At 39.0% G+C, this 18,094-nt stretch overlaps 1 protein-coding gene across 2 annotated transcripts in view; it reads left to right on the forward strand.

The window, feature by feature from the left end:
- Nucleotides 1–7,495: 7,495 nt before the first annotated feature.
- The window catches only part of CPNE4 (copine 4), a 437,398-nt gene continuing 426,799 nt past the window's right edge, over nucleotides 7,496–18,094 (forward strand). The window contains exon 1 of one of the 2 annotated variants that reach the window (XM_056520653.1): nucleotides 7,496–7,841. The gene's annotated coding sequence lies outside the window, so the exon portion shown is untranslated. The remainder of the gene's footprint in view (nucleotides 7,842–18,094) is intronic. The other variant, XM_056520655.1, reaches the window with a different exon arrangement.

Below are 18,094 nucleotides of genomic sequence, written 5' to 3' on the forward strand. Positions count from 1 at the left end.
TATGTACCGTATATAATGATATTAGCACATGAAACTGTATACATACTAAGTGCGTACGAGCAGGGTGCCATAAGCGTATGAATTAACCATGAGAGTACGGACAATAAGAAACTCATGGAGTTATCAAACCGTGAAGATGCTCTACTCGTGTGCACCTTGTACCAGTAATGCGTGTATGCCCATAATAAACCAAGCGTATGAACCGTATGGATACCATGATCGTGCAAATAACGTCTGTGTATACTATGATTTATTTGGATGTAGCCTATGTTATATCTCTACAGAGCATTGCACCCTACTATATACTATATTGAAACAAGACAGTCTACAGAGCACTGTATCACCACACACAGCATATGCTACCCTGCAACGTGATCCTCTGCAGAGTATTGCACCACACCAAACAGTAAATGCCACCCTGTGTTGCAACGAGACCCTTCGCAGAGCACTGCACCACACTGGACATGCTAACTGTAACGACCCTCTGCAGAGCATTGCACTATGCCCTATATAATATGTTGTATTGAAACCATCCCATCTGCAGAGCATTGCACTAACTGTATAAAGTTTGTTTATAATGAGACCATCTGCAGAGTATAGCACTATACTGTATATAGTATATATTATATTGTAACAAGACCATCTGCAGAGCATAGCACCATAGCTGTATATCATGAATACTATATTGTAATGAGACCATCTGCAGAGCATTGCACCTTAACTATATATCATGTATACTATATTGTAATGAGACCATCTGCAGAGCATTGCACCTTAACTGTATATCATGTATACTATATTGTAACGAGACCATCTGCAGATTATTGCACCATAACTGTATATCATGTATACTATATTGTAACGAGACCATCTGCAGAGCACTGCACTATACCGTTATACAGTACATGTTATATTGTAACGAGACCCTTTGCAGAGCATTACACTGTACCGTATACTGCAAGGGCACCGTATACCCCGCAGAGCACCGCACCACACAGCAAAAGTTATATTGAAACGACTCTTTGCAGAGCATTGCACCACACTGTATACAGCAAACTTTATATTGAAACAACCCTCCGCAGAGCATTACACTATACTTTAGATTAACGATAGCAGACAAGCTGACAGGACCGCCTAACGAGGACTGGGCAGCTGCCGCAACCTGTCCCAAGAGCATAGACAATTGTAGTTGTGTGGGTGGCGGGCGGTCCACATGTCGCCATGAGGCAGCTAGCGGGCTGCGCGAAATGCTGAGGCCGCACCACCCCCAGCACCGATTTAACTCACCTGCTTGCCGCTCCTGGCCCCCACTACCTCTGCGGGCAGAGCCAGCCAGAACCATACCTGCCCAATATTACCTTATAATCAGAGTGAGACACAGCATCCCCAGATAAGACAGCCAGCGGAGCTGCCCGGAATGCCCCCCCAACTCATGATCAGCGAGGCCTCCGCAACGTGACCAGCAGCTCTGAAGATTTTTGTGGGAGATTCAAACACCAGACTGTCACAGGAAGCAGAGATTCCACAAACGACACGTGCTCCGCCCCTGTAGGAGAGGGGGAAGTTATATACACACGCCCCCACCTGTTCCCAATAAGCCCCACCTGGAAGTGCAGGGAGCGATAATTACTTCCGCCCCTCGCACAAACACAGCCCATCAGGCTTTATACTTAATAGAATATGTTCCCTCTTGCCTGATATTGTAGAGCTCATTTCATTATAAGGAATTGTACAGAATAAGACTCTGTTCACATCTGCGCTGATTTTCATTATAAGCATGCAGCACAAGGTTTCCCGATATGATGAAATGTGATTGGGACTCCCCACTGAGCCTCTGACCCAGATGTGAGCATAGCTTTGAGCACATGTATTTGCTAAAGATCTACGATTATATGTTATGTATTATATAAATGTAATATTAATATTTAATATACCTTATCTAGAGTCAGCCTTGTGTGTTCACTTTATGATGGATACAACTAATCTGGTTCAGAATACATGGATGAGTTGAATATAGTTAGTGGGAGTCTTGGATGTAGAAACGGTAGTGACCTTAGTTATACATTTATAATATGTAATAGTTGCTTGTAATCTTTTAGTTCCTGCAGTCTATCCATTCCATGTGTTATTCAGAACCTGCTGTAGGTGTCTACACCATATGCATATGTGTGATCTAAATAGCTTTGATTCCAGCTTTGAGTCCAAATGAAATCTTTTCTGTGTATGTGTTTATTGAAAATAAAAATGATTTCTAAACTTTCTCTGTGAATTATTGAATGGGATGAAGAATTCAATCCTAATATTATAATATGTGACTGACATGTGTTATAGTCTTATAGCCAATGCAGATGTTGCAGTCAAACCTGGGTCCTAGTGGCAAATAATACCACTGGGCCTCATTGATCAAACCTGTCAAAAAAGCAGTTGCAATCTGATTGGTTGATATAAGTAATATAGACAGTTCTTCTTGATAGTTGTGATAAATGTATCCAATTATCTGTGTGCTGTGACACCACTATGTTTATTATTCTTATACTGTCACACCACTGTGCAACCTTTTTTTTTTTTTAAATAACTTTATGTTTATGTGACATTGAATGTCATGTGACCACACTTGGTGCATTATTACTATACTGCAATATTATGTAATGAAAGCCGTTGTACTGTGTACTTCATCCCTGAACTATGACATCACTTTAATTGTTACTACTCTACTTTCACATCAATGTTTATTATCACAGCTCATTATCTCTTCAATGTAACATAATAATTGGCCCAGATTTATCAAACTGTGTGAGAGAATTTTTTTTAGTAATTTTCCTTCAGCAACCAATCACAGCTCAGCTTTCACTTTACCAGAGCTTGTTAGCTATGATTGGTTGCTGTGGAAAAAGCTCTCCATTTTTTCTCTCAACCAGTTTGATAAATCTGGGCCAATGGCCCAGATTTATCAAACTGTGTGAGAGAAAAAAATGGAGAGCTTTTTCCACAGCAACCAATCACAGCACAGCTAACAAGCTCTGGTAATGTGAAAGCTGAGCTGTGATTGGTTGCTGAGGGAAAATCACTCATGTTATTTATTATACTTGGTACTTATAACTGTGACTTTACTGTCTTTTATTATCCTTGTGAGTATTAATCAGGTTTTGTAACATAGCTGGAAGTATTTTCTGCAGTCACACTGTCAAGGATCGATCGAGGTGAGGCATTAAAATGTGAGTGACCACTGCTGCATATGGCGCAAGAGATTCACACCAGACAGGATGTTGGTATAATATCTCCTTTCTCTCAGCATACTCAAAGGAGCTGCCCCAAGAGTTCTGTTTTAATGCAGGAAGTACAGTTGGTTTTTACATTGTACAAAGAAGGAGTTTTAGTTATGACATCAAAATTAGCATATTACATTTTGATTGGTTGTTCGATTATTGTGTCCGTATATATTAGCATGTCTAGTGTCCATTAATTTCTTTCTTGGCCAAAGTTCATTTATGCAGCTCTGGCTCTAATACTGGAAAATTCCAGTTCTTTGCCCTTCTTATAAAATCTGCATCTTCCCCAAATGTTTTGACTTCCAACATCTCATCTTGGGCCTTCTGGTTTTGTTCCAAGGTTACAAGCAGATTGGAAACTCAGGAACATGGTGCATAGTTTAAGAGTAGGTAACAGATATCTTTTTCCAGCATTAGAAATGACATATAAATATATAAGTATTAATATATAAATATATATATATATATATATATATATATATATATATATATATATATATATTGATTGATTGACAATTGAAAGCAAATATAAACTATTAATGGGTTAAGGGTAGCTTAACAAATATTTTCCTCGAGCATCAGCAATGGCATATTGGCATATTAGTATTAATATATTGATCAGTCATCAGAAACTTAAGGGTGATCCCTATCAACATCACTACGTGCATTTTCTGGACAGGAATAATAGGAGATGCAGAGCTTGTAGCTGCATATAGGATATATGTATATACTGTAGAAAGATGCCAGTATGTAAAGTATGGTCATTTGGAATGGTGATCATTGTAACAAGTTTCATTCCTTTCTATACAGTTATTTACATATAATATCTCCATGGCGGTATGAATCCTTTTTTCAGAAGATCTCAATGTAATTGGGTCATCTGGTGACCCCTTCCCTTCCCTAAATATTGTTCACATTTTCTTATATTTCTCCAAATGTTATATAATGCTTGAAAATATCAGGCACTTGCCAACAAGTCTAAGCCTCCTGAGTACATCAGGGCATCACAGAGCTCAGAACAGTTTTAGCCCTAACAGCTTTGCATAGCTATTTTCTATTGTATTTTGCTTAAACCTATCCTCCAGAGTGTGATGTATGTGAACCTACAGGAGATAGCCATGGTTTTTACATGAACAGACAATTTTAAATGCAATGAGGCATACAAATATGTGTCGTCTGTACATTTCCACAACATCCACAGACATGCGTACAGTCGTTTTTGTAATTTACACTTACATCTTAAGATACATATTATAACCCAAAGAAATTGTCATATTTGCATTTCCTTATATAACAATGATAGATAGATAGATAGATAGATAGATAGATAGATTAGATCAATAGCTAATAGACAGAAAGATATTCATTTTGATAGAGAGATAGATAAATAGAAAGATAATTAGGAGCTATGATAGATAGATAGATAGATAGATAGCTTGAAGAAAAATTTGGGCAGCACTAGAAGGGAGTCTAGTAGGTGCTTGCTGAAGATAGACTTGGTCCCAAAAGAAAGTATCAGATAATCCAAACAATAAAAGATAGCAGCACTCAGGTATCTCAGTGAAAAGGTATGTGGCTTAAAGGGGTACTCCGGTGAAAACCTTTTTTCTTTAAAATCAATTGGTGGCAGAAAGTTAAACATATTTGTAAATTACTTCTATTAAAAAAACGTAATCCTTCCTGTACTTATTAGCTGCTGAATACTACAGAGGAATTCCTTTTCTTTTTGGAATGCTCTCTGATGACATCACGAGCACAGTTCTCTCTGCTGACGTTATTATAATAATAACAATGCTTTATTTATTGTTGTCCTTAGTGGGATTTGAACCCAAATCCCCAGCACTACAAGGCAGCAGTGCTAACCACTGAACCACCATGCTGCCCTTAGCATACATCTTCTATGCACGGTTGCTAAAATGGACAGAGATGTCAGCAGAGAACACTGTGCTCGTGATGTCATCAGTGTTCCAAAAAGAAAGGAATTTCCTCTGTAGCATTCAGCAGCTAATAAGTACTGGAAGGATTAAGATTTTTTAATAGAAGTAATTTACAAATATGTTTATCTTTCTGCCACCAGTTGATTTAAAAGAAAAAAAGTTTTCACCGGAGTACCCCTTTAATTCACCCAACATCAGAGGCGACATTACGGCTGCCTCTCACAGCCATTGTCAAGCTTGACAATGGCTGCGAGAGGCAGCCGAAACGTCGCCTCTGATGTTGGGTGAATAAAGCCATACACCTTTTCACTGAGATACCTGAGTGCTGCTATCTTTTATTGTTTAGATAGATAGATATATGACAGATAGAAAAATAAATAAATAGATAGATATGTTAGAATAAATAAATATTATATATATATATATATATATATATATATATATATATATATGTTAAATGGGGTCAGTATTGTCCTCAGGGAGAGGGCACCACTTCTGGTGTAAAAATGGAGATTCAAGTAGGCCATTTAGCACTCTGTGGGCTTCTGGGTACAAAAATATGCAAATTAGCTCACCACCTTCACAGGTAGTGAGTCCTGCAAAACAGGTCTGGCTCCAGTTAAGAAGTCTCAGAACCAATTGGGATTTATGCCAAGTCAGAACTCTCTCTCCAGAAGGAAAGAGGACCCATATATATATATATATATATATATATATATATATATATATATATATATAGGAATATGCAAAGCAGCTCATTACACCACCTTCTCAGGTAGTGTTCCCTGGTATCAGCTTGTCTCCTGTTATGGAATCTAAAAAGCTGATTGGGATTATACCATGCTAGACTATTCCCCAAAAGGGAAGTTTCTACCCATCTGCAGACAGCTGTTTCTTTTATTTTTTTTATTTTTTTAAAAGCCGAGGAACGTGCTCTCGAATCACCCAAAGTGAAAGAAAAAGTGCAAATGTGTTACACTAAAAAAAACGTGCACAAAGGATGCGGTCTATCGCAAGCCCTTCTTCGATAGAAGAGAGGCCCCCCAACAAACCTTACCCTTCGCCTCCGGCACCTGAAAAGGTGGTGTAATGAGCTGCTTTGCATATTCCCCTACCCAGAATGCCCGCTGAGTGCTAATTGGCCTTTTGAAGCTCCGTCATGCCAGAAGTGGTGGCCTCTCCCTGAGGTAAATACTTATCCCCTTTAGTATATATATATATATATATATATATATATATATATATATATATATATTTCTGCAAATCAAAAAATGTTGCAGTATCTTGTAATACCTCTTTTCTTGGACTAACAGAATTTTGTAGAGACAAGCTTTCGGGATTCCTCCCTTTATCAAGTCCAAAGCAAATCTAAGCTCACAAGCAGGTAACATCTCACAAATATGCAGGGGTTAATACAATAGATGTGGAGAATTCACACTAAGATGGGCCATAAATTGTCCTGCTATAGGAACATAGACTTTAGTTAGTCCAATAAAAAAGGTATTACAAGATACTGCAACATTTTTTTATTTGCATCTGCATCACTGGACTGATACGGCTACTCAAATTTACTATATATATATATATATATATATATATATATATATATATATATATATATATATACGTCCAAGGAGGAAGACAGCACTAGTCCCTGCTCTTATGCCCGTGACCATCCGGATAACCAGTCCAGATATAGAACATCCAATTGGTATAGGTCACAGCAAAAAGTATGCAGACTCCCAATTTCAAAAAGGCTGTGGTCTTTATTTAGGTCATCAGCAATGCAACGTTTCGGCTATAGTGTAGCCTTTGTCAATATATATATATATATTTATATATATTAGATAAATACCTATGAAACAGATAGATATGAGATGATGGATGACAGAGATAAATAGTTACAAGATTTATACTAGATAAAAACCTTAAATGAATAGCTATCAGACAGATATGAGATGGCAGAGATAGATGGATGGATAGATGGATGCCCCATTTATACAAAGTTACACTTGGATATATTAAATTATGTAAAACAAAACGTGAATAATAAAGAATAATACGTACATTACTTTACTACATTACTACTTGTTTTTCCATGCACAGATTTTGATAGATTGCAGTCTCCATTCACAGTCAAATAACAATTACAGTGAAAGTACTGTATGTCTAATGTTTAAGCAGCACCCAGGGGATCACAGCACATCCTAGCAGTGATAATTCAAAGTATCCACTAGAGGGCGCTGGGTCTCAGCATTCTAGAGAGCAGCTGGATGTAGCATGAGATTGTGATGAGCTAGTGAAGGTGGATTGTTCTCATTGTATGTGCAGTCTTCTCACCACAGACCTCTCACTCCTTCCATCCCACTTTCTCCACTCCACAGCTCCTTCTCCCTCCTGAGTGGCTATAGTACTCCATCAGCACTGCTAAGAACAGCCTCATTGCCCTGGGCAACCCTCACCTTCCTCAGGCTCTGAGAATGGAGATGGGATTTCCAGAGGTATCTTCAAACTCCTCTGCTTGCAAGATTATCTTCTTTATGTAACTACAGGGGCTGGAAGACAGCTACAGGCAAAGGAAGTTTACAAACCATACAAGGACTAGCTGCAGCTTCACTTTTATTGCTACATACAGGTAGGTTATGCAGATATTTCAGTTTTTGACTTCTTTTATTGTCATTATTTCCAATCAATAAGAACTTTCACAATTGTCTATACTGTGACTTTAATCTCCCCCTGTAATGGTATCATTGCCTGGAAGCTTTAAGGACATATGAGGCTAATGCCTACATCCCAGCTAGGACTATGTAATGTGATCCTTAATGTAACCTTTTTATCATCAGTTTGTTAACTGAAGATTATATTTAGCATAGCACATGCATGCTGTACAATGCAATTATTATGTAGTATATTCGGATACAACACTGTATAAACCATTTAGGTAAAATCTGCCCTAGCAGTGCTTGTCATTATTGTATTACACTTTTCCTGCATGTACTGTTGCTGGGCGGGGGATTCCTTTAAATTATTAAAGCCCCTTTTCATAAACTGGTGTTAGGGGTAATGTGGAGTGACAGATATAGCCCATACTGCCCATTTCTCATTCTGGGTTGCATGCAATTTGAGAATATTATGCAAAACCACATAAAATCATAAACAAAGTATGGATTTACCTGCATCACTTTTTTTTTTTTTTTTATATGGAACATTATTAAACCTAATCTCCTTAACACATTAACAGTGCAGGGATGCCCATATGGTTTATGTCTTTCCATTTTTCACTCCATATATTGATTGCCGAGTGTGTTAATGTAGCAGAGATAAGCTTGTCATTTTGCGCAAAACATCCACAATGTGCTTGCCAATGTGCTAATAAACAACCTATTACGGGGACAACCCTCACTAGAACCCTCCCTATAAAATTGATACTTTATTTGGCTTAATTAAAATATATGACCCCAAACTAGTTAAAATTTGCAGTGGTATGGGGATATTAAATTATCAAGGTGTAAAGGAATTCACACACTAAAGGGGTGTATGGGGCAGCTGCGTATTAATGTAGTTTCACTCTGTGAACCACTGGTGATTCTGGTGTCCACCGGTTCACAGCTATCCCTCACTCCTTTCTTACTAGTGTTCCCCTATGACCACGCTAACTAAAACTTTTCGTTTCGGTGACGAATCACCTTTGTCAAGGGTTGCGAGGCTACTCAACCCTTGACAAAGGTGATTCATCACCGAAACGTCGGGGAGGCCTACCGTCTAATTTTTAGTTAGCTTGGTCATAGGGGAACACTAATAAGAAAGGAGTGAGGGATAGCTGTGATCCAGTGGACACCGGAATCACCAGTGGTCCACAGAGTGAAACTACATTAATACGCAGCTGCCCCATACACCCCTTTAGTGTGTGAATTCCTTTACACCTTGATGATTTAATATCCCCATACCACTGCAAATTTTAACTAGTTTGGGGTCATATATTTTAATTAAGCCAAATAAAGTATCAATTTTATAGGGAGGGTTCTAGTGAGGGTTGTCCCCGTAAGGGGGTCACCCCTTATAGGTTGTTTATTGCCAATTTTGCTCTGAACACTCTCAGGGACATTTTTTCTTTGAGTATTGCCAATGTGCTAAAGACAAAACAGGTATATGACAAACTTGGCTTCACTATATTGTGAGGCTCTATATCAGTGGTTTTAAACCTGCGGACCTCCAGATGTTGCAAAACTACAACTCCCAGCATGCCCGGACAGCCAACGGCTGTCCGGGCATGCTGGGAGTTGTAGTTTTGCATCATCTGGAGGTCCGCAAGTTGAAGACCACTGCTCTAGATGCTACTCCCCTTGTCTATATAAACTAGACTTTCCCTCAATAACTTACAGTATAGAACTGAAACAAGTCAATAGATAACATGATTAATCCCTTTAGTGCTTGATTTATTTGAGCATATTGTACCAATAATATGTTGTGGTGCTTTATACTTTTATTGGTGTAGCTGAAGTCTTTGCTCAGCTATTACTCTCATTTAAAAGAGATGGTCACCAGAAGTAAACCTTTCTTTAAAATGCACGCACGTATATTTATATATACACTAAAGTTTTTACATCCACCTTCCAATTCCAACATGTTTCACTATATCTGTAACAGAAGTGCGTGGGCTTCATTGTGTTCTATTTATTATCCTGATTATACAATGATATACAAGCAAAAACAAGAGCAAACAATAACATTTAGTGCTCAATAAAAAATATAAAAACAAAACCTTGTTTAATTCCCCCGATGTACTGATCTGCCTGCCCAGAGAATACAACTGCCTAGAGAATGCAATTGTCCAGTGGAAAGTGAATCACTAAACTTCTAATTCTAGCAGAACATGGGTTTATTTCTTATGTCAAGTATAAATAGCAACAACAACAACAATGTCCAAAGTAAAAAAAGATGCTCCCTATTACAGAGCTATGATCTATATGGAGTAGAGTAGTCCTACTATTCATCACCGTATCAACAAATGGCCATATGTTGCTTTGTAGACATCATTGTGTATGTTTGTTATGTGGTACCCAAAGCCGCACAGTGTCATACCCAACACCTTTTATTCCCCCCCCCAAAAAAAGTGTAGTGTGATCAGACACTATATATAGAAAATGTTCAGGTTTAGAATGGATCACACTTTGGGATGTGTAAGAAAATGGTGAGACAGGTGAATCAGAGAATGTTGCTTGTGTCAGCTATTCTTGGCATCAGGGACACTGCTCACCCAGTAGAGCCTTCTATGTATTTGTCACCATCAATTAATGTTCAACGACTTGATATATACAGTACATTGCATCCTTTGCTGAATCACAGCTTTATCAATGTTTGTTATTGTAGTGAATGTGTTCCTGCCAACCCACCTGAAGTCAAGGGCAGATGTAAAGCTGGAATTAAAATTGGATATGATTGTGTTAAAAGGTCAATAACTGCGTACATATAGTGCGCCAATATGCATAGCAAACATATTTTCCCAAAAAGAGTCTTCTAGTAATAACCCTTAAAGGGGGTATCGTTTTCACAGTTGTTTGTCCACATATAGGCAGTTTCTATGGTGCATCCAAAGGCAGAAATGGGAAGCAAAGGATGTCTCCCCTACACGGTTCTGCCTGTATTAACAAGTAACAATCTCTTTATCCAATCGATAACACAGTGTCCAACATCAGACTTGAATTTTCATTTGATACTTGGTATTATGATACCGCTATATGTTATCTATTGTTTTCAATCAATAGATAAAGATGAGTTCACCAAATTACCATTGTAGACAAAGTTACAAATTCAGCTCTGCTATATCTGTGCATTTGGTAATAACACTGCACCGTGTAAAGACAGAACAGGTTCGGTTTTGGTCTTGGTACCTATCTGGTCTAGAATTTACACCCTTGCAATGTTGTTTGCTTCGTAGTGTTACTATGGGGAAATCCATAATGTAAGATTGTATGCAAGATTAATTCACCCGTCAGATCAACTTCTTCATTATTGTAGATTTTCTCAGCATCTGATGTGGAGTATGTTCTCTAGCCTGGCAATTATAAGCTTGTTCTCCTTCATTAAAACATATTTACAGAGCTTAGATCTGGAAAGAACGCCTCATGCTTTAAGTATACTTGAGAGAAAACTACCGCTTATCATTTATTTCCTGTGGCTGTTTATATATCATTTACCCAACTTAAAGTTTTCACATTTAATCTCATATCAAGTAGTTTATGATTAAGGTAGATAATTCATACCTTCCTATGTAATACCTTAATCATAAACTACTTGATATGAGATTAAATATGAAAACTTTAAGTTGGGGAAATGATATATAACCTTTCCATGAAATCTGACTATATACCTGTGATATTGGGCAACTATCCCAAAATATAAGCACTTGTTGAGTGCTATTGCTTTATTATCTTAACCATTCTACAATTAGAGGCTCAATATGGAGAATTTGGATGAAAAGTGTCTTGTAAGCGCACATCTATAACTCTTTTTTGGTCATCGTCTTCCAACTTTACAAGTAGACTGTGTTCAGGATCTGATCGTCCGTGATTTTATTAGGTTTCGCAATGGTGACACTCAATGGCTTTCCCAGAGATAAGACTGGACTTTAAAAAGATATTTTTTACATTAACTTTTCTTTAAATGGATACACAGCTTTACATCACCATTTGCAATAGCCCCCTGGGCTATTGCAATTGGTGATGTAATGTTGTGTATCCATTGGGCAATGTGGTGATCACCTGATCAGAGTGAGAAGCAGTGACATATTGTTGCTTGAGTTTGCGTTCAGCAATGTAGGCAAAACATTTAGAAGTCACCATATCGGCAAAATGGAGGTAGTTGTAGACCTGCATTTTGTTGTTGTTGCTATAAATAAACTGTAGTCTGGACCCAATTCGTATAACAATGGGTTAACACATAGTATTTGGTGAGCATTTTTAGCCAAAACAAGTAAAACAGACAACTATATTGGAAAGATATGTTTTGGACCTGCTCCTGGTTTTGGCTAAAAATACTGATCAAAATACTATGGGGGGAGATTTATCAAAACTTGTCCAGAATAAAAGTTGCTGAGTTGACCATAGCAACCAATCAGATCGCTTTTTCAGAGACCTTTTTAAAAATTAAAGATGCAATCTGATTGATTGCTATGGGCAACTCAACAACTTTTCCTCTGGACAGGTTTTGATAAATCTCCCCTATGTGTAAACCCACCTTAAAGGGGTACTCCGCCCCTAGACATCTTATCCCCTATCCAAAGGATAGGGGATAAGATGTCAGATCGCCGGGGTCCCACTGCTGGGGACCCCGGGGATCGCCGCTGCAGCACCCCGCTATCATTACTGCGCAAAGCGATCGTGTGGTGGTCGTCACACCCCCTGCCATAGACTTGCATTAAGGGGACTGGCCGTGATGTCATGAGGGGCGGAGCCATGACGTCACGCTGCTCCGGCCCCTGTATCGCCCGTCATTACGCACAGAGCGAACTCGCTCTGCGCAGTAATGATGGCGGGGTGCCGCAGCGGCGATCCCCGGGGTCCCCAGCAGCGGGACCGCGGTGATCTAACATCTTATCCCCTATCCTTTGGATAGGGGATAAGATGCCAGGGGCGGAGTACCCCTTTAAAGGTAAATGGCTTGGAAGAAAAAGATTCCTCCACCTGCAGAACTATGAGAAATACCTTAATGTAAAATACCTTTAGCCGTTTTATGTAACCTGGAGATTGGATGCCCTTCATCGTCTTTAGCCTCTCCCACCTCTTTAGTACCCTAATTTTCTGAATACCTTGTCCTATTAAACTAAGAATAAAACAGGACATTGTAATAAATGGCACACATCTGTTTTATATTGTATGGATTTTGGATCATGATTTCTGGTGGCAGATTGTTACATATGGAGTTCTCCTATCCTAGTGGGGTGCTTTAATATGTAGGATAATGCAGGTGACGGCAATTTGCCTTGTTTTATTTTCAGAGCAAAACCCTAAACCAATACCCCAGGGGACCTGTCACCACATTCCAAGCATATATTCATACTGCACATTCTTTGCCACTATGTAGGTCAGATCCTACATTGTTAATTCTGTCAATTTAAGAGGTTATCCAGGAAAAGAAGAACAGAACTAATTTCTTCCAAGAGAGCACCACGCCTGTCCTCAGGTTGTGTGTAGTATTACAACTTAAAGGAGATCTGCGGTACACATTTTTTATAATCCCCTGTGCCTGGGCTGCAAAAAAGTAACAAAACAAACTTTAACTCACCTTCTGACATTCCCCCATTGCTATGTTATCGGTGTCTCATTCCTTCAGTCCTCTGGTGCAGCTGGCTTCTTCCTGCTTCCTAGGGATGGTGACTCATACTGCACTCAGCGTATCACTGGTCGAAGCAATGTCCGCCTCGGCCGGTGATAAGCTGAGTACACTGTCTTGTAACGAGCCTGGGCCCCGCCTTCTCCCTGCTGCCCGGGCTCCTTACCTGCCGAGGCGGTACATAGCTGCGACCAGTGATATGCTCAGCGCAGTATGAGTCACCCTCCCCAGGAAGCAGGAAGAAGCCCATCACCGGAGGACCAAGATACCGATAACAGTGCAATGGGGGAATGTTGGAAGGTGAGTTAAAGTTTGTTTTGTTACTTTTTGCAGCCTGGGCACCGGGGACTATAAAAAATGTGTACCACAGATCTCCTTTAACTCCATTCACTTCAATGGAACTTAGCATTGCAGTACCACACACAACCTGAGGACAAATCTAGTGTTGTTTCTGAAAGAAATTATCTCTGCTTTTCTAACCTTTGATTACCCCTTTAAGGCCCACTTCATAATAGTTTTGTAGTGGTCATTTGGATGGAAAGTGGGAAAAGTAACCTTACTAAAGGAAAGGTTCAGGAATCGTCAGGGGCAAAATTGAACTTGAAGTGGGAGTTCAGGGTCTCAAAAATAATGACAAGTGACTTTGTAATGTATCAAGTATTTTAATGTATCAGGCTGGTTTGTGTGAATGGAAAATCAATACCAGCATGTTGTCATAACATTGCTGGCAGAGCTTTTCTTTTCTTACTAAACTCATGTATCGGACCAGGCTTTCATGGTGATTTGGTACATATTCACACCTACCAACTCATCATTAGTGTTGAGCGGCATAGGCCATATTCGAATTTGCGATATTTCGCGAATATATGGACGAATATTCATCATAAATTAGCTAAATTCGCATATTCGTAATATTCTTGTTTACTATCGCATATGCGAAAATTCGCATAGGTGAAAATTAGCATAGGCGAAAATTAGCAAAAGCGAAAATTCGTACACCAGTCTCACACAGTAGTATTAGAGCCTACACTACACAAGCTGGAAGCAGAGAGGGGTGATCACTGTGATGTGTAGTGTTAAAAAAAAAATACGAATATTCGTAATTACGCATATATAGTGCTATATTCGCGAATATTCGTGAATTTGCGAATATGCGATGTTCGCAAATAAAATTTGCATTGCGAATATTCGCGAGCACCACTACTCATCATGAGATTTAAAAAAGAGGAGTGAGAAAAAGTGCACCACACACAGTGGCCCATAGGTTCTAATTAAAAATAAATAAATAATTAATTAAAAATTAATAAATAAATTTACAGGAATTGAAGTCAGAGGACAATTTCCCATCTGCTAGAGAAAACAAAACAGTCACACTAAGGGTTGTACATTATTTGGACATGTGCATGCGGTGACATGTAATGGTGCGAGACACAAGCAGCACAAGAGTTTGTACAAATTTTCTAAATATAAGGAAGGACTCTTTGGACAATGATAATGAAGAACACTGCATGTCAAGTAATAATAAGGCGAAATCCTGTATTTCTAATAAGGTATACCACAATAAAAAATTATAAGGAATAACAATGTGTATAATAATAATAATAATAACACTGTATATAATAAAAGATTCTCTGTATATAATAATCAGGAGCTGAGCTTGCAGTAGGTGGTCCAGACAGAGCTGGTGTGCTGCCTGCGTGTGGCTACCCCTCCTCCTTCTGCCACCATGGTGCAGGACAGGGAGGCAGCCATAGATGTTGATCCATAGATCCCTGTCTGTGCAACACTGCTGCCTGATTATGGAAGTATCACTGGAAGAAATGGAGGAATTTAATATTTAGAAACTAGTCCCCCTTTTTTATCTGGACATATTTGGGGGTAAAGAGTAATGGACCCATCTGTTAAGTCTCCCAGTAAAGACCCATTGCATCTCCTCCTTATCTCTCTGTGTCTAGTATTTCTTCACCTAAATCAAACTCCACCAGCCAGTATCAGAGTGTGCCCCAGGGGAATCAATGCAACCACTACCTTAGTGCAGCCCCTCATCTTTGACTACTATATTGTGGCTCTAAGAGGATACTGGGGGTTCATTATGCTATTCCAGCCATTGGTGACATAACTGTGACTAGAGCCTATGATCCCTGTCTTTCGACTGTTTCCTTCCTAAGCACTGCAATAGAGTTTAACATGGGGTGACAGGGTAACATAGGATAAAACAGGGTGACATTGTGAGCCAGGGGCACCAAACAACACACATTATATACAAACTAATATTTCCTAAATTAGTGACCATCTGGCAGTGGATACCAGCATTGACTCACAGGGGATGTCTTCTTGGGTCATTCCATTAGGAGGACAAAGAGAAATTCTGTTGTCTCAGCCAATAATGCAGTTTTTCAGTTCTGAGACATCAAACTGCTGTAAATACAAAAAAGGTATATCTGCTTCCCAAGACAAAATCCATTTGAACTATTTTCATCGGCTGTAGTAGCCATGGAAATGTCAGCTTGTTGGTGATGAACAGGCTTACTCCAGTTAATGGACTAGAATGAAAAGCTAATCAAAAAGGAGCATTCTCCATAGAAATGGGAATCCTTAGCAGTGTATGTATTGTTACACAACAGATGCGCATAGGACTCGAACCTTCCCAGGGGAACCCCTTGGTATTTCATGTTTTTTCCAGGTCACATGTAAATGAAAACTGATGCAGTATGCAGGAAAATGATGCATCCCTATTATATGTGTAGGCCAAAAAGCTTGTGGAATAACATAAATATTTTAGCCATATTATTACAGGATGACAGATATTGCAAACGACATGTCATACATTTACATGAACCCTTTATGTACTGTGTATAGGAGATTTGTGCGTGGACCCCATTGTAACAAATGATGTCCATCTGGTACCAATCTCATTTTCATTGTCCTTCTATGATGAAGCAGAACAGAAATAAACAACTCAGGTGTAAACAAGATCTTAGAATAACTATGTCATACATTATAAGGGAATTTCTAGGTAATAGACAGCATCTCAAATTCAGAGCCCCTTTATCCCCATTATTCTATTGGGACTTCTTTTCTTTGTGGCAGTATTGCAAATAAATTGGATACTTGCTGCTGGATTCCCTCATGCATAACAGGTGAGCACTGAGTGTCCCCATATTCTCACTAAAAGGAGTTGTCCAGGAAAGACAACTTTTTAAATAGTTTAAACCAAAACCAAAAACAAGCACATACTGTACAGCAGTGTCTGAGCTCTTTAAACAAAAAAATATACAACTGTTATATACATTCTGCCCCTCTGCCACAGTAAAAGCTGAAATCTTGAATACAACTCTTTAAATGGGCACTGTCAGATTCAAAAACTTCGTTGTACATCTTGGCAAAACATTAACCTTTTTCATATATGTCATTAGAAAACTTTATGTCCTTTTTTATAGAAGTCATAACCCATACCATCCAGAACATAATTCTGTCTGGCTGCAGCATCATCTTTGTCCACAGGCATGGACAAAGTCCTGTAAGTGAGGGTTGGAGTAGCGCTCCTGTCTATCAAACTGCAGCATGCAAAAAAGGGAGGAGGAGGAGGTTACAGAGCAGGCCCCCCTCCAATCCACAGTATGACAAACCACGTGAGCACATAAAAATGATATGTACATGATCACGATAAGGTACTGAGTAACATACATCTTTTTTTTTTGTATGGGAAATAACGGGTACGCTTTAAAGGAGGTCAACATATACTGGCCCAGACTTACGAAAACTGTCTAATTCTAAGACAGCGTAAACTTAGACTAGAAATGCCATTTTTATCACAGTGGCTCAGACTTTTTGATAGCTAAAGCTATGTCACTCTTTACTAGCCATTTTTACGGAAAAAGGTCTAAAACTCAGTAAATGTGACGCAAGTCATTTAATACAGTTTTTTTGGCAGACAATGCACTAGAATTCTGTCAGATGCAATAGTAAATCTGGTCCATTGGCTCAGATTTATTAATCTGCCTGAAACCAAAATTGTCTAGCTTTGGCTATAACAACCATAGCTCAGCTTTCATATTCTAATGAGCTCTGGTTAAATAAAAGAAGAGAAGCAGAATTATTTTGTGCAAGGAGCAGTGTGCATGCATTTATTCTCCATGGGAGTGCCAGAGATACAGAAGTGCTGTACTTGAGTAGCACCGGCACTCCAAAGCAAATAGAGAAATGGGGCCCCATTTTGGAGATTTTGGGGGTCCTTCAGGTAGGGGATGCATTTCAAAGTTATGGAATACCCCTTTAATAAATCTCTTCCTGTATCCTAACGGGACGAGATCTATCAATCAAGGCTGTTGGGAAGTAGCCTCCTGGGACCACCCCAATGATTTGTGGTTTGGGCAGTATATGATGACAGGTTCCCTTTGGGGTCTGCTAGGAACAATTCTGACACATAATACAATAGATCCCTCATAACAGAAGCCATAAAGCTTATGTAAACAGAGTTCTAAAAATCACTTACTGGCATACATACACATTTCTGTATAGAAGCTGTCAGTCTCATAGGATGTTTTGTTGCTTGGA

The sequence above is a fragment of the Hyla sarda genome, chromosome 5 (genome assembly GCF_029499605.1).
Source record: "Hyla sarda isolate aHylSar1 chromosome 5, aHylSar1.hap1, whole genome shotgun sequence".
Lineage (NCBI taxonomy): Eukaryota > Metazoa > Chordata > Amphibia > Anura > Hylidae > Hyla > Hyla sarda.